The 23,447-nt window shown below is 38.2% G+C and overlaps 1 protein-coding gene across 3 annotated transcripts in view; it reads left to right on the top strand.

Annotated features, from left to right (window-relative positions):
- Nucleotides 1-23,447, top strand: part of ARHGAP32 (Rho GTPase activating protein 32) — a 272,293-nt gene that overhangs the window by 63,609 nt on the left and 185,237 nt on the right. Inside the window, exon 1 of one of the 3 annotated variants that reach the window (XM_079929487.1) lies at nt 13,830-14,130. The exons of the other annotated variants lie outside the window; for them this stretch is intronic. The gene's annotated coding sequence lies outside the window, so the exon portion shown is untranslated. Of the gene's footprint in view, nt 1-13,829; nt 14,131-23,447 lie in introns of those variants that run through there. 3 annotated transcript variants of the gene reach the window in all.

The raw sequence follows: 23,447 nt of genomic DNA, 5'->3' as shown, positions 1-23,447 counted from the left end.
GTAGTCTGTAAGTGTCTAATAGCATTATGTCTAAACAAACAATGTACAAACCTTCATTAAAAAATAATGCTGTTGAAAAAATGGCTCCGATATATCCACTTGCTCCATGCAGGGTTGCCACAAACCTTCAATTTGTTAAAAACACAGTATCTGCAAAGCACAATACAGGGAAGTGCAGTAAAATGAGGTATGCCCATATTGGTGTTTACTGCATGTATTTTGAAGTTTTGTTATTTGGAGCATACACATTTATGATTAAGTTTTCCTGATGAGTTGACTTTTCTTATATTATTTGCAAAAGTCCCATTTTACCTCTGCTAATACATTTTTTCTTGAAAAGTGATTATATTAATATAGTCAAGCCAGCTTCTCTTGGGCTTATTATGTTGATGGTTTATCTTTTTCTGTTTTTATTCTCAACCTATCTTTGTCTTTATTTTTTATTGAAGAATAGTTGATTTACAATGTTGTGTTAATTTCTTCTGTATAGCAAAGTGACTCAGTTATACACATATATACATTCTTTTTTATATTCTTTCCAATTATGTCTTTATTTTTAAGGTGTATTGCTTGTCACTAGTATATAATTGGGCCTTGCTTTTTTATCCAGCCTGACAACCTCTGTATTTTAATTAGAATGTTTACTCTATTTATATTTAAACTACCTGCTAATTCCAATATCTCGGTCATTCCGTGGTTTGTTTCTGTTGACAGATTTTTCTCTTCACAACGGCCTAGTAATTTTTTGTTGCATCCTAATCATTATGGATGATTGTTGTAGAGAGTCTGTCTTTTCTGTTTTCTTTCTCTGAGTATCAGTTTGGTTTTAGTAGGCAGTAAAATTCCTGGGTGATCACATTGAACCTTTGGTACCTTAGTTTTGTAGTGTGCCAGGGTGGGCTCGTTTTGCCCTAGTTCAAGAGGACCCCTTTAATCCTGGGGCATAGCCTTTACTCTTCAGGAAAGAGCCTCAGTGTAAAGCCTGAGGTTTTTACCTAGCAGTTTCTAGGCTTGGCTGAAGTTCTGTTTCCTCTGGGGTGGCAGCAGCTGAGATGCTGTCTCAGCCTCTTTCAACCTTCCAGCTGTTGCTCTCCAGTGGGCTCCATGGAGTCTTTCTTGCACATGTGAGTTAATGGGTCAGCCACGAATTTGAAGTGAGCTTATTTTTAGAGTATGGGTTTCCTATGCAGCCCTCTCCTTTCTGGAATTTCTGCATTCAAATTTACACTCACTTTGGTGACCCCAAACTCTGTCGTTTGACACCTCCAGCAAATAAGACTGTGGCTTTCTGCTGGAATTTTGGTTACTCCCACACTGTGGGAACTGGGATGTGCTCTCGGGAAGAGCTTAGATATGTGGACCTTACCCATGAGTGTGGTTGTTTAAGTGGTTGAATCCCTGATAGTTTTGCTGGTGTTTGGTTGCTGTTGTAGGTTGGGTTCCTTTGGGAAGCAAACTCTGTGGGGCAGAGAGAGATGTGAAGGAAGTTTATTAGTATATTATTGGTATTGACAGCTGAGGAAAAAGGGGGAAGAGAAGGGAAGGAAGAAATGGGTAGAGGGAGAAGGTGGGCTGTGATGCATTTTTAGAAAGGCCGTAGCTGACTCTGTAGGGGGTTCTGAAATGGGATGGCCCTTCAGAGTTTATATCCATTCATTAGATGTTCTTCTTCTGTCTTTTCAAGTACTTGTCTTATATTTTGTTCACAGTTGATAGTCCTTAACCTGTTGGAGATAGACAACGTGGTGGAAAAATATAAGCTATTATACCATTACCAGAACCAGGATTTCCCTGGGTTTTAAAATTGAAAGTTATTTGATTTTCTGGTGGTGTATCATGCTTACATTTGACAGTGTGAAGACACTCCAGGTGGTTTTCATTTAGTTTGAAATACTTGCTTGTTAGTGTATTTAACTTAATTAGAAAATGCTACTCTACTGAGCTTTCATCTGTAATCAGAAAACATAATTGTTTGCCACATGTTTAATAGCTGTCAAAAATAGGGCAGTATTACTCAGCCATAAAAAGAAACGAAATTGAGTTATTTGTAGTGAGGTGGATGGACCTAGAGTCTGTCATACAGAGTGAAGTATGTCAGAAAGAGAAAAACAAATACCGTATGCTAATACATATATATGGAATCTAAGAAAAAAAAAAAAGGTCATGAAGAACCTAGGGGTAAGATGGGAATAAAGACACAGACCTACTAGAGAATGGACTTGAGGATATGGGGAGGGGGAAGGGTAAACTGGGACAAAGTGAGAGAGTGGCATGGACATATATACACTACCAAGCGTAAAATAGATAGCTAGTGGGAAGCAGCCGCATGGCACAGGGAGATCAACTCGGTGCTTTGTGACCACCTAGAGGGGTGGGATAGGGAGGGTGAGAGGGAGGGGGACACAAGAGGGAAGAGATATGGGGATATATGTATATGTATAACTGATTCACTTTGTTATAAAGCAGAAACTAACACACCATTGTAAAGCAGTTATACTTCAATAAAGATGTTAAAAAAAAATAGGGCAGGATTTCTTAACATAAAACAACATCAACAAAACAGAGTAGATATTTGTACAAGAACCATAAAGTATGTGCTATATAACTTTGAAAAGTTATTTTATATATTGAATACTATATGAAATTTTAGGCTCTTAATTGTTAGATTTTTACATTTTAAATGTTAGCCAATCATTGAATTGATTTGATGTGAAATCATTTAGTCCAAAGATATTTCAGCCTTATTTTAAAAAAAGTTTTACTGTCATTTCTCTAAGTTGTGAAATGTTACTTGTGAGAAATTTCATTTAAAAAGCATATTCTAGTTTAACGTGATGTCACAAATTTAGCCTGGAGAAGACAAAAATACCTGAACAGTTGTTTGCTTTCCTGCCGTATCCCAACAAAAATGCTTTACTTTAAGATGTTTTGTAACCAGATTAAAAAAAAAAAGTAAATCGAACAAACTAGTAAATATGTTATGGAGTACAGTTGCATCATTCATTATATGTTTTACTTGCATCCTCACTGTTAATTTAAATGAGAGAGATTAGGGACAGTGAAGATGAAAGCTCCTTGACCTTTGTCCGGGTCCAAAAAGAATGACTTTTTTCAGTAGCATCTGAAGCATTTCCTCAAAGATATGGATTGTGTATTTGTAAAAAAATTAAGTAGTTTCTTTTGAAGTATGTTTTATAAAAGAATCTGGATTGGCCAAGTAGTGTAATGTTAAACTTGAGGTTCATGTTCTTAGCCTGTGTTACCATTGTTACCATAATTATTTCTTTTACAAGAGTGCCACCTGATGTTCCAGTTCTTCAGTAGCAGCTAACTGCGTGTTTTCATTTAGCAGCTTAGACATAAGTTTGTTGCTTGCTGTCTGGCCATGTTATATATATATATATATGTGTATATATATATATATATATATATATATATATATATATATATATATATATATATATAAAATTATGCAGACTTTGCCCCAGTTAAGGTGATAATTAAAATCCTTAAGTAACAATTTTAAAAATTGACTCATTTTAAGGGATTCAGTTATGTGATTCTTTTCCTGTGTTCCCAAACCTTGCTGAGCCTCTCCATATCTTACTTTTTGTTGCCCTTGCAACCTCTACAGACTTCCAACCCTCAGCTTGGTCCCTGAGTCATATCAAATAAAGATATCTGTACAAATGGGGTATTCTAGGGAGGAACCAGGTAGGTCCCTATATTGAGAATTCCTTGGGAACGAAGCTTTCAAGCAGCTCCAAACCTCGGGTGTCTGCCAGGTTGCTGGTTTTCATGGGTTGTAGGTCTTGGGTTTTCAAGGGTACCGTGGAAATGCGAGGCAGGGGTGGGATTAGGTCAAGTTAAAGCAACACAAAACTCACTCTTTCTACTGAGATTCAGTCATTTTTATTGGAAAAAAAAATGCTCCCTGGATTGCTGCAAGCTTTTGGTTAATTTTCAGACTTTTTTAAAAACTGAGGAGAGGGACTCGCCTGGTGGCGCAGTGGTTGAGAGTCCGCCTGCCGATGCAGGGGACACGGGTTCGTGCCCCGGTCCGGGAAGATCCCACATGCCGCGGAGCGACTGGGCCTGTGGGCCATGGCCGCTGAGCCTGCGCGTCCGGAGCCTGTGCTCCGCAACTGGAGAGGCCACAACAGTGAGAGGCCCGCGTACCGCCAAAAAAAAAAAAAAAAAAAAACCAGGAGAGAATTTTCAGAGGTTCTTTTTTCACCATTTTCACTGGTATAACTCTCTTGGCTGGTATTTAAACCTCAATAAATGTGGGTTCCTCTCTTTTACTCTCTTTGGTTTGAATTACTAAGTTTTTAATACATAACCATTCCGTTGTAGAGCTTTTGTAATCTGAATGCAGGGACTAGAGCCTTCTAAAAGTTTGAATCTCTTGCCACATCTTCTAATATAATTCTGAGAGTTCTGCAGTGATGGCAAGGTGTGGATGCTGTAGTCCCCAGTATGGTGGCACTGCCATCTGTTTGCCACTTTTCTTGTGGATGTAAAATTTCAGTTAGTGATAATAGTGCAATTGGTTCATCTGTTTTCTTGGTTGGCATTTTATTACTTCACCGTCACCATGGAGCCTGTGAGCTCATCACCAGTATTCCAAATGAAGGCCAGTAAATGGACTTGGCGTCTTTTTATTTCTGCACAGAAATTTCTGGTATTGGCTTTTTTTATACTTACTTCAAGACAGTACCACAGTGTGATTTGGTTCAAGTGGCATATGTGTGGGCAGGTGTCCAGCTGATTCTTTCTTTGCCTGAAACTTCAGTTCTGGTGGGTATGGTAGACCTTGCTTACTTAGTTCTTTAATTTTCTTTGGTTCTTTGTGGAATCCTGGCATATAGAAACTTGTTTTTGGAAAGTTGAATTTACTTTTCATTTTGTCCGCTTTTACTCCTTTCACTGTTTTTGAAATGAATGTTTCAAAATAAAGATATTTAAATCTTTATTTCAGATTTTAAAAAATGTCAGCAAAAAGTCTGAGTTCATAAAAGTAAGCAGATATCTTTTTCATTTTGTTTCCTGAATTATGCCAAGATTACATTTAAAAATATCATCAATTCTGCTTTTCCTATTAGCATTCCTGGTGTTACTCAGCCTTCCACCTTTTCTTTCCCTATAGTGTGAATATTTGACTAATTGTTATGTCCTTCCTGTGCTTTAGCACTCAGTCATGGATTGTCTGGCAGCCTGGGTAAAAGGAAAATGTAAAAAACAAACAAACAAAAAATAAACAATCTGCTATTCCGCTGATTCCACAGATTAATAGCTAAGCTTAGGTAGTTGGCTAATGAGAAATTTTCAAGCATTCAAACATGCTAAGCAAGCTAGAGGTACAGAGTAGCTAAAATTCAATAATATACTGGGTCTGTTCTGTTCAAAATATAGCCACTAGTCATTTGTGGTTATTGAGCTCTTGGGATGTGGCTGTTCTGAATTGACATGTGTACTGTAAGTGGAAAATTCATATGGAATTTCAAGGGCTTAGTATGACGAAAGAATGTAAAATAGATCATTAGTTTTTAAATATTGAATACATGTTGAACTGATAATGGCTTAGATATATTAGAGTAAATAAAATATATTACGAAAATTAATTTTACCTGTTTTAAAAAGTTTTATTACTAGGCTATTAAGAAATTTAATATGTACGTCACTTACATTATTTGTATACGGGAACTCACCATTGCACTACACTCTTGCTCATGGATGTATCTGAAACGTCAGTGTTCTCAGTTTCTAGAAGTTATTTTTTCATTTTTAATTTCTGTACACCTTTTTTCCCCTAATCAGAATGTATAGCATTATCTGAGTCAGTGATTTTTAAACATGGCCTCACATCAGAATTACCTAGGAGACTTCTATTAAATACTGATGCCCTCACCTTATCCTTAGAGAATATGATTTAGTTGGTGGTTCTCAGGCTTTGGAAAGTATTAAAAAAGCTCCTTAGATAATTCTAATGTATCGTTAAGTTTGACAACTGTTGTACCATTTGGTTCAATTCTATTTGTTAAATAGTTTGTAGAAATGAATAGATATAACTTGGAGCAAAGGTATTATTACCATTATGGATTCTGCACCAAAACAATGACCAGGCTTTAACCTGTAAAGGGATTGCCTAGAGGTTGTTAACAATGCAGAGTTTTGAGTCGTGCTAACGGAATCGTTGCAGGGTTGATCCTGGAAATCTGCCTTTATGATGGCCTTGCAGGTGATCGTGATGCAGGTGGGTCACCCTCCGTTGAGTGAAGCCAGGCTGGATCCCAGTCAGAGGACATATGTTTACTGAGGAGTTGACGTTCCTTCATGTTGGGAAAACCTGACTCTGGCAAGGCAGACATTTAAGTGTGTGTTCTCCTCTCACCTTTTCTGTGTTGGGACAGCTTGTTTTTTTAATCTAGGTTGCTGAAGTGACTTCTGTTTATATTGATTATTAAAAAAACATGCAGCTGTTGGAGAAGTTGATGACATTTGTGCTGTTTGCATTAAAAAGGAGTGTGTATGAAAGATGTTGGCAGGGCTATGTTTTGGCCGTAATTCACAATTCCATTTTAATTGAATGTTCGCAGTATGCAGTAGGCTCATTTGGACTGGAGAGTAACTTTACTGCAGCTTTTGCCACATACCTGCTTTTGAAAATGACCCTCCAGCATTCTGCTGTAACACTCAATTTAAAGGCTTTATTGGGCATAAGATAAGTAGTAAGAGTAACATTTGGGCTTCCCTGTTCAGCAAGCTGTCTACATTTTTGAGTTAATAACCCCCTGATAAAAGTGGCATTTTTCTTTTTGTCCAGAAGTGAAAGGTGACCTTTGGTTTTCCGTTGTATTGTTGCACTAGGGCTAAAATAATTTCTTCCTTTCCCTCTTGCTCCCAAAGCTTATTCACATGTCTTTGTTGTTAGTCACAGTCTCTTTTACTCCAAGTCCTTTGCCATATACAAATCCTTTCTTTTGCCTTAAAATTCACCTCCAGTTTTAAAATCTTTTTTCCTTGTTTTGTCTATTCTGTGCTTTCCTGGACGCTCCAAATGGTGAATGAACGTATTATAGGGACTTAAGCCACAGTATTTCAGTTAATGATACTCTGGTTTTAAAAAAGTTAATTCATTCTAGAGAATGTTCCAGTTAAAGGAAAAGCATATTCGTTGTTAAATGACCTGCTCTGCCTGATCCAGCTTTCTTAAGCAATTTATGCAAGTGCTGTCATATTAAAACCCCCATTTACCCCGAGTATAATTCCTTCTCGTTGTTTGTCTGTGAACTTTAGAAAAAAGAGATGTGTTTGGAAGTGGGATTGCCAGGATTTGTTTTTTTCATGACAAAGTGGTTATGGATCCCTCTGTTTGAGGCGGACTAAATTGTGTGGGATTGAGAATGAGCACTGTGTATGTGTGGATGGGTAGTTAATGTGAATAGTACTAATCTCTGGGTTTTAGATACTTTTTATTTGCAAGTAGGAGCACGTCTCTATCTTCCATTTTCAGTCTGGGGGAAAGAATATTATTAATTGTATGGCAGAAAAATAAAGTTGTGGTCTGACCTGAGAAGGTTTGAGGCAAGTCTTAGTAATTATCTTTACAAATAATGTTAATGTTTTTGAAATTATCAAAATATTAGAAAAGTTTGAAAATTACTGTAGAAATTATATTTCTGGGCCAGAAGAATAGAGATTTTGGCCAGCTAGTCTGAGAGACTGCCTAAGAACTTGTGTGAGATTGTAATTCTCTGCTCTCTTGTGCTTCCTAAGTAAAGCATAGTTTGCGTAACAGGCCTTAGAAACATTTAGCTGAAAAACAGGTTTAAGCTTTCTTGGGTATCACTTGGAGGAGAGGAATAATAGAAAAGTTACAGGAAAGGTTCCTCAGCCTGAACTCAATAAAACAATAGGAGCAGAAGGAAAAGATATGCTTTGTTTGTAAATCTTTAACCATTTTTATATTTGATAATTATAACTACGGAAACATTGTGGAGAAAGTACGAGAAAACAATTTTTGTATATGTATTCCTTATGTACACATAACTGAAATTTGCATTTGCTGGTAGGATAAAAGTACAGCTTTCAAAATAAAGCTATTTCTATTTGAACTAATGCCCCAACTAAGAGGTGAAAAGAATTTTGAAAATTCAGCCATCAAGTTCTCAAAGAGCATAATCTGAATTTGGAACCTAGCTGGTGTGTGTTTGTGAATTTAGCACCCCTTCCCAGTGTGGCCCAAAGACTGGTTGATATAGGATATAAAGGGCCCTCTTGCCCCTCCTCAGTTTTGGGGGCCATGTCAGTGCTCCCAGTGGGATTGGCGTTGACTGTCACTAGGTCTGCAGTGCAGGCCAGCTCCTCTCTTTGCTGACTGTTGCTTCTCCTCACCACAGGTGTTGATCCCTCTGCTACTTCCTAATAGTCTACATGCTACCGTCACATGGAAATTAAAACTCTGTAAATAATTTTTGGATCAAAGAGGAAATTTTAAAATGTAGAAAATGACAAAATATATTAGACAAAATATATTAGAACCTATGGGATCTAGCTAAAACCATATTCTCATTTTATTGCACTTCACTTTATTGTGCTTTGCAGATACTGCATTTTTACAAATTGAAGGTTTGTGGCAACCCTGTGTTGTCAGATGATGGTTAGCATTATTTAGCAATAAGATATTTTAAAATTAAGGTATGTGCATTGCTTTTTTAAACATAATGCTATTGCACATTTAATAGACTGCAGTGTAGTGTAAACATAACTTTTATATGTACCAGGAAACCAAAAAATTCATGTGACTTAATAAGATATTTGCTTTGTTGCAGTGGTCTGGAACAGACCCCTAATATATCTAAGGTATGCTTGTGTAGGAAGATTATTTGTCTTAAATATGCATATAATAAGCAAGAAAGAATTAATGAATTATCCATCTAACTCAAGGAGAGAGAAAACATCATAAAAGAAATCCAAAGAGAGCAAAGGAAGAAATGAATAAAGACTGGTGGGCATGAATAATGGCCTCTTTCATATGTCTCTGTCCAAACTCCAGAACTGTGAATGTGTTGCTTTACATGGTGTATTAGTTTAGCATGGCTGCTCCAACAAATTACCACCAACCTGGTAGCTAAAACAATGTAAAGCTGTTCTCTCAGTTTTGGAGGCCAGAAGGCTGAAATCAAGGTGTTGGCAGAGCCATGCTTCCTCCAGAGGCTGCAGGGGAGAATTGGTTCCTCACTTTTTCTTGCTTCTGGTGGCTGCTAGGATTACTGTGCTTGTGTGCTTCACTCCAGTCTCTGCCGCTGTCTTCACATCACTTTTCCCTCTTCTGTGTGTCTAATCTCCCATTGCCTCTTTCTTATAAGGATACTTGTGATGGCATTTAGGGACCACCTAGATAATCCAGGGTTATTTAATTATCTCAAGATCCTTAATCATATCTGCAAAAATCCTTTTTCTAGGCATTGGGACATGGACAAGTCTTTGGGACTCATACCAGATTACCACACATCGGCAAAAGGGACTTTGAGATGTGATTAAATTAAGAACTTTCGCATGGGGAGATTATCTTGGATATCTGGGTAGCCCAAGGGGTCTTAAAAGTGAGAAGCAGGAGAATCATTGTGAGTAGCAGAGGTGATGACGGGAGCAAAAGGTTGGAGTGATGTGTGGAAGGGCCGTGAGCCAAGGAGTACAAGTGGCGTCTAGAAGCTGTAAAAGGCGAGGAACAGATTCTCCTCTCTCCCCAGGGGACCAGTCCTGCTGACACTTGGACTTCAGCCCAGCGAGACTGATTTTGGACTTCTGATCTCCTGAACTTTAAGATAGTACATTTATGTTGTGTTAAGCCACTAAGTTTGGGGTGATTTGTTCCAGCAGCAGTTGAAAATGAATTCAAAGATGAAAGCAGAAATGAATGCATAACAGAATGCATTGAGTGCTAGGGTGTGTTCTAGGCAATTTGCATATATGAGCTCATTTACTTCTCACAATAACCTTATGAAACAGGAACTTTTATTGATAAACCGAGGCACTGAAAAGTTACATAACATTTTCAGTAAGGTGATAGATCTATTTAGAGAAATTGAAGAACTGTTTTGTTTTAGAAAACAATGAAATAACTAATCTGTTAAGTTTCATTTGGAAATGAACATAGGTACAGTAGGAATTTAAAGAATCATTGGATTTGCTCAACTCTGATGAAACAAATATGAGAAACTGAATGAATTGGATGATTTTTCTATGAAAGTTGTTATAACAACCAAGCTTACCCTAGAAGATAGAGAAAATGGAAGCAGAGCAATTACCATAGAAGAAAGAGAAAAACTTGTTAAAGAGAAACCTTCCTTTTTCACATCCGAATCTACCAGACTTGGGTGACACTGGAGGGGAAATCTACCATAGCTTTATGAACTAGATAATACCAGTGCCGTTTAAACTGGTGGAGAGAAAAGAAAAAGAAGGAACAGTTTCAAAAATTTTAACAGATGCTAGCGAAACTTGGCAAAGATTGTACATTGGAAACTTGATCAATCTCACAAATGAATATCAGTGTAAAAATCCTATAAATATTAGCAGAATCAAAGCTCATTAAGGAGTAATACACCATGGTCAGATATGATTATTTACTAACCCCAGGAATGCGAAGATAGTTCCTTTTGTAAATCACCATATGAATAAATCAAATCAAAAGTCTGATTTCATCACTTATGTAGATTTTGAAAAAATATTTGTTAAAGGATAAAAGGAATAGATGGCTGTTGGCTCCAAAATGATTATCTGTGTGTGTGTGTGTGTGTGTGTGTGTGTCTGTATCCAAAAGCCAGCATCATGATTACTGAGCCAACACCGGAAATATTATCATTAACCAGAATAAAACAGTGATAATCAGTGGCAAGAAGGACTTCAAGAGGAAAGTGTTGCTTGAGGGATGAGTCATTGTTTACCAAGTGAATGAGTGAAAGCCTATTGAAAGGAAAGGGGCCAAGCAGAACAAACATAGTCGTGGCGATGTGAAAAAATTGGTGAGTTCAGGGAAGTAATTTTCAGATATGATTTGAGTGGAGCTGATAAAGGGAAGTAGTCATCCCTTTGTATCTGCGGGCTTGGCATTGGTGGATTCAACCAACTGCAGATCAAAAATATTCAAGAAAAAAAGTTACAGAAAGTTCCAAAAAGCAAAACTTGGATTTGTTGCAACTATTTACATAGCATTTACATTGTATTTACAACTATTTACATAGCACTTGTATTAGGTATAAGTAATCTACAGATGTTTTAAAGTAAATGGGTTATATATGTTATATGCAAATACTCCATTTTATATAAGGGACTTGAGCATCCTTGGAATTTGGCATCCGTGGGGGGTCCTGGAACCGATCCCTCAAGGATACAGAAGGATGACTAATTTTATTTATTTATTTATGGCTTCGTTGGGTCTTCGTTACTGTGCGCGGGCTTTCTCTAGTTGCGAGGTGGGGGGCGGCTACTCTTTGTTGTGGTGCGCGGGCTCCTCATTGCAGTGGCTTCTCTTGTTGCAGAGCACGGGCTCTAGGCGCGCACGCGGGCTAAGTAGTTGTGGCTCACGGGCTCTAGAGTGCAGGCTCAGTAGGTGTGGCTCATTGGCTTAGTTGCTCCACAGCATGTGGGATCTTCCCGGACCAGGGCTCGAACCTGTGTCCCCTGCATTGCATTGGCAGGGGGATTCTTAACCACTTTGCCACCAGGGAAACCCAAGGATGACTAATTTTTAAAAAGCCTTTCATATTGATTTTAAAAATCAGTATATAGGGCTTCCCTGGTGGCGCAGTGGTTGAGAGTCCGCCTGCCGATGCAGGGGACACGCGTTCATGCCCCGGTCCGGGAAGATCCCACGTGCCGTGGAGCGGCTGGGCCCGTGAGCCATGGCCGCTGAGCCTGCGCATCCGGAGCCTGTGCTCCGCAACGGGAGAGGCCACAACAGTGAGAGGCCCGCGTACCGCAAGAAAAAAAAAAAAAAAAGTATCCTTGAAAACCCTTTAAATTTGCTATAAAGAGCAGAATAAAAACATATTGTCGTCACTAAATTCATTATAGTTTTTTCCCAGCAATGAAACAGGTTTGCTATTTTTCTTTTAATTCCGCACCAAGTGAAATATATTGTCAGATTTTTTAAGAAGCTCTGTTGTATTAAAAATGCATGTCTTTAAATTACTTGGAATCAAACCCAGTGCTGAATAGGTATTGTTGAGTTTGCATAAATTAATCACATGTCAAACTCTGCCACTCTAGCTCTTGTACATAGAGGTTGTACTAGATACTTGTTTTCTCCTCCCTCCCTCCCTCTCTTTCTCCCTCCCTCCCTCCCTCCCTCTCTCCCTCCCTCCCTCTCTCTCTTTGTCCCTCTCTTTACCTCCCTCCCTCTCTCCCTCCCTCCCTCTCTCTCTTTGTCCCTCTCTTTACCTCCCTCCCTCTCTCCCTCCCTCCCTCTCTCCCTCCCACCTGCCTGCCCTTTATCTCTCTCTCCCCCACAACCTCCCTCCCTCCCTCCCTCCCTCCCTCCCTCCCTTCCTCCTTCTCTCCCTCCCTCTCTCTCCCCCCTCCCCACCTTCCACCCTCCCTCCTCTCTCTCTCCCTCTCCCTCTCTCTCTTTCTCTGTCTCTTTCTCTCACTTGCTCACGCGCTGACTTTCTCACTCTTATTTTTGCAATAGCCCTTGATTTTGGTTTGGGAGTCCTTTCTTGCCCCAGTCTTGGTTCCTTAGGGACCAAGCAGGACTCCACCTTCCTGTTGCAATGATAAAGTCCGAGACTCAAGCCCAGGCCAGTCAGCAGAGTGTCTTTGCGACAAAGTGATCTGTTCAGAAGTGGGTAGGAAATCTTAAGATGGCCCAATTAAATGGACACTGTGGTGCTACCAGAGGAGGAGGTGGTGGTGGTGTGGGAGTGTGGCCCCCTGTGGTTAGGGCTGAGGAGGCTGGTCAGAAATCAGATGGAAGTGGTAGCAGCACACGTGGCTGGGCGCGGCTCCTTGTCTCAGGGAGTTGTGCGAGGTCTCTGTTCAGCTGGGTGCAGCTTTCTGCATTCGCTTAGTGCCTGGTTGCTTCAGTAAATAAATTGTATTGGAAAACATCCGTGCCCATTCATTTACTCTTGTCTACGGCTGCTTTTCTTCTACAAAGGTGGAGTTGAGTGACAGAGACCATATGGTTCACAAAACCTAAGATATTTATTATCTGGCCCTTTACAGAAGAAGTTTCCTGGCTCCTAACCTAGTGCTTCTGGCAGATGAAATCATGTATAAGCAAATGCAAAATTCATGCTGTGTGTAAATTGTTCCCTAATATAACAATAACTTTGGAACAAATTTGCCTTTTCAAAGCAAGTATTGTAGCAGAACTGTCTGTACATGAAACGTAAGACTGTAGCCAACATCTGGAGAGACACCTTCCTGACACCATTTGAACAACCTCTGAATGTCTCTGTACCTAAAGTGAGAGCAACCTTTAGGTATTTTCAGTCATATGATCCAACAAATTTCTTTTATGTTTAATCCAGTTTCAGTTGCATTTTCTATCCCTTATAATAGAGTTCTCTAGAAAAATATTCTTTTGGAGTAATTTTAGATTTACCAAAAAGTTGCAGATAGTATAGAGTTCCCATTTATCCCATTCCAATTTCTCCTTTTGTTAACATCTTACATTAGTATAGCACATTTGTCACATATAACAAACCAATACTGACACATAATTATTATCTAAGGTTCATATTTTATTTGAATCTTGGTTTCTACCTAATGTTCTTTTTCTGTTCCAGGATACCAGATACCTTTAGTCATCATTTCTTCTTGGGCTCTTCTTGGTTTCGACAGTTCTCAGACTTTCCGCAGTTTTGATGACCTTGACAGTTTTTTTTTGTTTGTTTTTGTTTTTTTGCGGTACGCAGACCTCCCACTGTTGTGGCCTCTCCCGTTGCGGAGCACAGGCTCCGGACGCAGGCCCAGCGGCCATAGCTCACGGACGCAGCCGCTCCGCGCCATGTGGGATCTTCTGGGACCGGGGCACGAACCCGCATCCCCTGCATCGGCAGGCAGACTCTCAACCACTGTGCCACCAGGGAAGCCCCGTGACAGTTTTGATTAGTACTGGTAGGTTATTTTGTAGAGTGTCCTCACTTTGAGTTTGTCTGACTTTTTCCTCATCGTTAGACTGGGGTTATGGGATTTTGGGGGGGAGTCCTACTGCAGTTCTCTTTTAAAAATTGCTTCTTGAGCAACAAGCATGGACAAGATAAGATAAATATGAGTTATTGTTCTTCCCTTCAAGATTTTTTAAATTTTTATTTTTTAAAAAAATATTTAAAACATACCTACCTTCCTCTTATAAAACTAGAGTGTGTAGAGTCTCCTTCCCTATCTTTTCCTGCCCTCATTTAATGCCTCATTTATCATTCCCGTAGCATCTTCATGTAAGATTTGTCATTTTGGCTATGCAAAGCACTGTGTCTATTTGAAGTAAATCTGTTTTTAAATGGCTTATGTAGGGTTATGAAAATGTTGCACTATTAAAATGTTATCTTTAACATAAAATTTTAATTCAAGATAAGGGAACCTGTCACATTTTTAGGAGTTTTGGTTTAATATTTATATTTGCATAATGCAGAATTCACCTAATGCAGCTGAAATAGGGCACACTATTTTTGGCATGTCTCGCAGTACGTTACTTAATGTGGGTTACAGGGTACTGGGGTGATGTCTCAGGCTCTCACATCCGTCACTTTTCTCCATTACTGTTACCTGCTGCCAGTTGCAGGAAATTTCAGTGCATTATTAACCTTCTGTCATTTGCCTTTGGCAAGTAGTTCTGACAAATGGAAGATTAAAATTTAGCTGCTATAGGTTTAAACCACATCCTTTGTGTCAATAATACCCAATACCTCCTTGGGTATTTTTCTGGTTTACCTGAAGCAGTGATTTTGTCTGTTTTTAATGAAATGGGAGTTTCATTGAGCTTAGCAGTGTGATCCTGCCTTGGGGACATCTCTTGATTACCCTGTATCTCAATTTACATCATTTAAATTTCAAATAGCAGCACTTCCAAAGTGAGTCAGAACATTTGAGGCTTAGACAAATGAAAACTCATTGATTTTTTTTTTTTTTTAAAGATTTTAATTAAAAAAAAAGTTTTTAGTTTTGGCTGTGTTGGGTCTTCGTTGTGGTGCGCAGGCTTCTCCTTGTCGGGACTTCTCTAGTTGCGGAGCACAGGCTCTATGCGTACGGGCTTCAGTAGTTGTGGCACGCGGGCTCAGTAATTGTGGCTCGCAGGCTCTAGAATGCAGCCTCAGTAGTTGTGGCACAAGGGCTTAGTTGCTCCGTGGCATGTGGGATCTTCCCGGACCAGGGATAGAACCCATGTCCCCTGCATTGGCAGGTGGATTCTTACCCACTGCACCACCAGGGAAGTCTCACTCATTGATTCTTTATACTATATTTTATTTGAAATGTACAGTTATGAAATATAAACCTTTGATGTGGTTTGGAGAATAAAATTCAGATATCATATATATTTTGGGGACAGCTAGGTAAAGGCCAGATAAAAATATAATTTGAGATCCAGATCAGTCATGTTTGGTGGTCCAAATAAGGTTTGTTTATATATAAAATGAGCAATTTTTTTGCCCCCAAACTAAAACTTTTTGCCTTTTTGTAAGTATTCTGGATCACAAATATTCAACTACAATTACTTAAGTACATAACATGTTATGTAGTTTCCTGGAACATTGTATATAAGCATACTTTGCTCTAATTGCCATCTAGAATGTTGACAGTTGTACTACCTTATGTACTGTAGTAGCTGTAAGATTCTACCAACTGTGGTGGATTCATACGAACATTTAAATAAGAAATATTAATGGAGAAATAGTGTACCTTATGTTGAGGCAAATTAAGCAGTATGGTTAGTAACGGTTAGTATGGTAGTATTGGTTAGCCTTAACGAGAATAATTTGCCTCAGTAGATAGAAGAACTCCAAAATAAAAAAGTCCAAAGGTTGTCAGAGCTCTGAGCCAAGACATGACAACTTCCTACCTGTCATATATTACAAATACCATGTTTTTCCTTCCATTTCCCACAATGAGGGATTTATTTGTATATCAGGCAACTGGTTAGAGGGTATAGTTGATAGTTATGTTACTATTTCACTCATTTTCCAGCCTCTCAGTAACCACATACATCTCATGAACAACGCTTCATATTTGAATTGATAAATTCTGAGTTACAGGATTAAAAAGTGGTATTCGTACAGTTTTAATACTCTTCATTTAGGAATGCTGTTTCTTTCACTTGGATTATTGACCATTTCAGAAAGTAAAAGCGTATCATTTGGGGGGCTTAATTTTTGTTCTTATTGCTCTCTTATGTGAATACCTGATCGTTATACAGCTGGGCTGTCGGATAAATAGAATCAACTGAAGAACTTCAAATGCAAATTCTAGAATTTGGTCTCGGGAAATACAGTAGGTCTGTGTGTGTGTGTAGGGAAACCTGTCTTTTTTAAAGCTACTCATGTAATTCTGATGCCTAGTGGTACATGTTTGTGTAGTTCTCTTACGTACCTTCTGAGGAGCGCCTGCATTTGGTTTATATGGAAGGCACTGAGATGGGTAGGGAATGAATAACTGTTCTGTTGTGTTAGGTGTCCAGTAGTTGTGACGGTAGCAGTTTTATTTTGTAGTAAAACTCTAATGGGCCATAACGGAGTATGTAGTAAATATTGATACTTTTTTTTTTTTTTTTTGCGGTACGCGGGCCTCTCACTGTTGTGGCCTCTCCCATTGCGGAGCACAGGCTCCGGACGCACAGGCTCAGCGGCCATGGCTCACGGGCCCAGCCGCTCTGCGGCATGTGAGATCCTCCCGGACCAGGGCACGAACCCGTGTCCCCGGCATTGGCAGGCAGACTCAACCACTGCGCCACCAGGGAAGCCCTGATTCCGTTTTTAAAACATTATTTTTTATACAGTTGTTTTTGCAGTAATGTGTAAAAATATGGTTGCACAAATCACTCAAAGTCTATACAGCTTTATATCCAGAGCACTAATAGAAGCAATAACGATCCTAATAATAAAACAGTTAAGAAGATATGTCAAATTTTGAATAGGTAAAGAAATATTACAGTTAAGTTAGGATTTTACCTTTTGATTAATTAAAAAAATTTTTTGAGCTGTGCCACGTGGCATCTTAGTTCCCCAACCAGGGTTCCAACCTATGCCCTCTGCAGTGGAATCGTGGAGTCCTAACCAGTGGACCACCAGGGAAGTCCTAGGATTTTACCTTTTAAATAGGGTGATGGTTGCTTGATAGAAAGTGGTGGAATGAAGGGTTGAGACTGCTGATAACAGAGACAAAGGCCAAGTACACCAAAAGGAGGAAGCACCGTGCAGAAAGCCCAAGACATAGGATGGGACCAAATTGAACCAGCAACAAAGTGGTACGAGTGGGCATTGTGTGCAGTCCACTGATCCCTGTATTTTACCGCCACATTCACCCGTGTAGAGAACTTTGTGTTAAACTGAACGTACCTGGCCGAAAACATAATGTGTGGGAAAAATTGTCACATGTAATCTGAGTTACGTTGACACATTCCCCTACTTACCAACCTCATAGGAACTAATTCGTGTTACAGAAATGTGTTGTAGCAGAAGAGATCATACTTGGTGACCATTTTGGGGGCATGACTTCGTGGTTAAGTGCATAATCTCAGGCTCCCTCCACCCTGGTGTCCCTTGGGCAAATCACTTTACCTCTTTATGTCTGTTTCTCTTGTATTTTTAAAGTATTTTGCAAGTGTTTTTGCAAGTGTTATGGGAAAGCAGAAAGAATACTTTGGACTGGGAAATAATTTGAAATTTCTTGGTGGAGGAGATGTTTTACCTCTTCCTTCTCAAATAACCCAAGAGGTTAATACCACTTATAAATTGCTTGACTTTGGGCAAGCCTCAGTTTCCTCATATGTAATTCAGAGACAGTGTTCTGATCACACCATCTCATCAGAATTAATATGAGATACTATGTGAAAATTTACCATATAGAAAGGTAGAAAAAGGAAACATGCATTTCTGGAGTTAAGTTTACTAACTGACTTCAGAGTAGATGGTCTTCAAGATTTCTTCTAGCTTTGAAAATACTGGAATCTCTGAAACTTCTTTAAGTTCTAATAGTTGTTTCCAGTTCTCTGTGTTCTCTGACACAAGTGATTCTCTGGCCTTTCATCCTTTTCAGCCTTAAGTAGCCACTGGCCAAATTCTTCTTTACTATCATGTCATAGACTAGACATTTGCATCAGATACTCATTCAGGCGAATGTTCCTAATTTCAGAGAAGATTGCCTAAGAAAAATATCAATAACAGCATAAGAATTACCCGCATATTGATTCACAACCTGTGTCCATACGGTTGAGCATTCTGTCACTTTGGTGTCATTTGCAGAATGTTTTGAGGAAGGGTATTGATACCCTTACTGATAGCCCCAGATATTCTGGTTAATGATTTACATCTATTTCATCCGTTAATTTTTAAGGGATTACGACAGAGTTTACTTTTTGCCTTCCTCCTTTTTCCCCTCATATTGCCTTAGCTGATCAGAGACTTCATTTCATCCAGCTCTTCCTCCCTCCCTCCCCCTCTTTAAAACTAATTTTTGTGTGTGTGTTGCTGATTTCAACTAAATTAAGTTCTGATTAAAATAATTTTCACCTTAAGGTTTGAATGCTCAACAAGCTTGACCCTCTCAAAGATAATTTGCTTTTCAAATGGTTGTTCATCAAAATAAATCTCTAAATAGTTTATGAGTCATTGTTCCTAATGAGAGTGTGCATATCCTTGAACTGTTTTGGGGCAGAAAAAAGGATTGAGAATCCTCTGTTTTAAAGCCACACTTGGAGAAATAGCCTCAGTTTTTTCCTTGGAAAACAATGCTGTTAAGTGACCATACTTTACTGTTTGTTTATTTCCTGTGTTACACCTGTTGTTATTAAGCTCTTTAATGTTAGACTGTATAGTTATTGAAAGATTATAATAAATTCACTTCTCAGTGCTTTTTCTTATAAATTTGGTCTTCTAAAATCTGTTATTTCAGATGTAAAATTCCCACCCTTCACTTGGTTTGGTTTCTTTTAGTCACTTGTTATTTGCTTTGAAATAGGTCAGAGTGCTTTGAAAACAGTAAACTACTGTAATAGTCTAAGGTGGTATTTTCGTTTTGCTGGTATCTACTTTGTATTTTATATTTGAAAATGACAGAATGGGTGATGATACTCACTGGCTGGTTGTTCAACTGGCAGAAAAACCAGTGCATGGTGAATTGTCTTTTCCATTTGTTCACTTAAGAATGCCTTGTTACTTTGTGGATATAGTTGCTATTTGTAGAATCTTTCACTGTTTTAGTAGTTCTTTGACTTGGAGATTCTGATAGACTGGCCAGATAGTTAACAATGTTTTCTTGGGTAGCAGGGAATGGGGAGGAGATTTGTCTAGTTCTTGGCAAACCTGTGTTACTTGATACTAACAGGTTGGATTTCCAAGCTCATGAAGGTTTATTAATGTTTACCCCTCTGTGTTAATTATATCATGAATCCATGTTTTCTCAGATATGCAGCCTGTTATAGATATATCTTTGATCTCTTGATTCCTGCTCATCATTTAATATCAAATGTTTGAGTTGATGAACTAGGTTTAATATACTAGAGTAGGATAAGTCCTGCATTTCACCTGTTTTCACGTAATTGATCATTTATTCCAGTATATCAGTTGTTCCTTTTCCTGCTCAAAGAGGAGTGATTATGTTTCTGTCCTTTAAGAATATTTCATAGTTCACACAGCTTTTGTGTTGTCCTAAAATATAGAAACTAATTAGTGACAGACATACTGGGTAAAGTCTTGGTATTAGTCATAGATTGTTCAGGTGTGTGCAGGTATTGCCATTGTCCTTAGCAGATTGTGTAGGAGGACATAAAAATGTCATAGATGATAGTAGAGGATGCAAGAGCCCTCTGAGGCTAGAAGTTAAACAACAGTTGAAACTTCTTAATATGCTGTACCTTGGATAGCTACCCCACTATGCCTGGTTAAGTCATGCAAGAATATATTATCTATGGCCCTTTGGTTACTTTTGTCTTTGCATTTTGTATCATTTTACCATTTTGCTGTTCATTTGATTAATGTTTATTTTAGAAGGCTGGTAGGTAAGGCAAAAAACATGAAACTAAAATTCAATGTAGCTTTTAGGAATTAATGCCTGTAAAGGAAATAAGAGAGCTAGAGGAACCGGTAGAACAGCACTGTTGGGATAGATATAATCAACAGGGCCTGGAATGCTAGAGGTTATACAGGACCAGATTTCTTCAACAAATATGTGACAAAAAAAGGAGGAGAGGAAGCCCTTAAATCTCAAGATTATTAACTAAATTATTAACTAAAAACTTATTAACTAAAATGTCATGTGTGGGCTTTCTGATTCAAACAAACCAACTGTTTAAAAAACAGGTTTGTAACAATTGGAAAACTTTGTACACTGCATTGGGTATTTGTGATATTTCTTCAGGTGAGACAGTGATATTTTAGTAATTTATAAAGGAGCCCTTATGAGAATTTTGATTTCTGTTCTGAAGGAGTTTAACATATTTTTAGTAGATCCTAAACCTAGATTCATGAAACATCTTTCTTTTAAGTATACCTTCCATTTTTTTAGCATCTTTTATTTACACATGTTGTGTTCCATAGGTGCTTTATGTATACTGTTTTATCTAATCACTTTGATTGCAGTATGATTGGGCATGTTTATTTTGTTCAGATGAGGAAATTGCACTTCAGAGATCTTAAGTAAATTGCCCAAGTTCATATGGGTAATAAGTGGCACGGGGGGAATTTGAATTATCTGAGCTTCATTAAATTAAAAAAATCCAACTTTATTTCTAAAATGGAAACCATGGACTCAAAAGTAGTACTGTTGTTTTCAGTTGCTTTGTATATTTAACTTGAATACTACTTGTAATAGTGAAACAGTAGGTTAATGAATTGTATATCAGTAAGCACCAAGTTAATTGAGTTTCTAAACATACTTATCTTACCACAAAGGTATAGTGATATAATTTGAGGATTCTGAATTGACACTTAAAAACAGCTTTATTGGGCTTCCCTGGTGGCGCAGTGGTTGAGAATCTGCCTGCCAATGCAGGGGACATGGGTTCGAGCCCTGGTCCAGGAAGATCCCACATGCCGCGGAGCAACTAAGCCCGTGCGTCACAACTACTGAGCCTGCGTGCCTAGAGCCCATGCTCCGCAAAACAGAAGCCACCGCAATGAGAAGCCCGCGCACCGCAACGAAGAGTGGCCCCTGCTCGCCACAACTAGAGAAAGCCTGCACGCAGCAACAAAGACCCAGTGCAACCAAAAATAAATAAACAAATGCATTAAAAAAAATTAAAAAGAAATTTTATTATTTTGCATACTGTCTCATTTTATGAGACATCATAAAATGTACTTTGTATTCATTATATCTTTTGAAAATATCATGTGAAAAGCACCACAGATTATAATGTTAATGTCTGGTGCTAGCAAAAACAGAAGAAATAGGCAAATAGTCAAGTCTTAATGTGTCATTCAAATTTAAACATAAATCTGTATCTTTTAAAGAACTACCTATATTAAGTTCATTTTGCTTTTCTATTATATTTTACTCTTTAAGAGATTCACTTTAGTGTTATTTTGCAATTTCTAAAATTTAGCAGGACAAATTTCTATAACAAAGGATAATGGGAAAAATGCCCGTTTCCTGAAATAAATTTAAATGAGCAGGTAGGAACTTAGTTCTCCTTTCTAGGAAAATAAAGTTGAAGAATTATTGATATCTGATCTGATTTATTTAAAATCAGAGTAATGTACCTCAGATTAATATTTAGAAATGTGGGTTTAACATCTATTACTTGAGGATAGGATGATTGTGACGAGCAAAAGGCTTATCATTTTATAAGCAGTTAAATGTTCTGTAATACTCGTCATTGTTGACTCCCACCCACCTTTATTCTTGCCACCCTCTCTGGGTGATAGCACTGGAGAAGGCAGAATAAGATAAGTAGCAGGCTGCTAAAATTACTTGTCTCATATCAGCATATAGTAGAGTGATCTGTTCAGGTTAGAATACCAGGAGGTAAACAGTAGATTGAAGATACTTGATTTGTTGGCATTTTTTCAATGTAGTTTGGTGGGAGAATCTCTAATAAGTTAATGCAATACCCTGAGCTATGCAAGTGTGCAGGCTTAGTGTAACTCTTTTCTTGGGGGGTGGGTATAGCCCTAATTTTTCCCCCTAGTGATTTTATCCTAGTACCTTCTAGACTTCCCCAGACCTTCCTTGGAGATGGAGGTTATTTGCTTTCTCCCCTGATTATTATTCATTAAATGTACATTTAGCACTTTTCTTTTTGCAGTATTGTTAACATTAGGAGGAAGTCTAGTTAAGCAGTAACCAGACATATTGTACAGTTTTTTTGCCAAGACCACAATTTTCTAGAGCCCTAAATTTGTAAAAGTGATATGGCCTTCTTGTTCTGTATCTCGCTGACTATGGCATATTCAGTAAAAATTCTAGCTCAAGAAATATTTCCTTTAATTCACCATTATGTTAAAGAATACGAAACTTTCATTATCTTTACAAGACCTTTTTACCAAATCAGTTGTGGCATAATTAATCCTTAATCCATAATTAATTCTATACTGTTACGTGAATTAACTGTGGTCCACTTCCTTCCTTTAGTCCTATAGATTTTCTCAGATGGAAATACTGTTTTACTATCCAGTGGTCATTTAAAAAGATGATGGATTCTGTTAAGTTTAGTTACTTTTAACCAGTATATTCCTTTAAGCGTTACATGAATTTGTTGTATTTTAGTGACCTTTAGCTTGTTGCTAGAAGAATTAAACCTTGTTTCAGACTTCATTGTTAACAATTATAGTTTTGATTTATTTTATCTGTAGACTGAAAAAAAAAAATGAGTAGTCCCTCAGACCAGTGAGATGGTTGCTTAGCCAGTGAGGATTTCCTGAGATCCTTAGCTTTTAACATGTCTCATAAAGCACGTGTTTTGTTATTTATTGAGTCAGCCAGTGGAATGCTTAAGTTTAGTGCAGCTTGCTTGTTCTGTGTGCCAGTGTCGAGGTAGATGCAGAGTTCTCTGCAGCCTCTGACTACTTTAATTTCACTTGCTAGAATATGTTAATGCTGCTACCATGGCTTTTTTTTTTTTTTTTCTTTGAGCAAGAGCACCTGGAGCTCTTGAGTACTGGAACAAGGTATTCCTGGGTTGGATTTTGTGAATTTTTGAAAAGGGAAACGAAGTGGTTTATGAATTTGATACAGTCTTTACACTTATAGTATGGGCATTAGATTTCTTTGATGGGGTGCAAGTACCA

This window comes from Stenella coeruleoalba, assembly GCF_951394435.1.
Source record: "Stenella coeruleoalba genome assembly, chromosome: 8".
Lineage (NCBI taxonomy): Eukaryota > Metazoa > Chordata > Mammalia > Artiodactyla > Delphinidae > Stenella > Stenella coeruleoalba.
The sequence above is the reverse complement of the archived record's forward strand: the minus strand, read 5'-3'. Positions and strand labels throughout refer to the sequence as shown.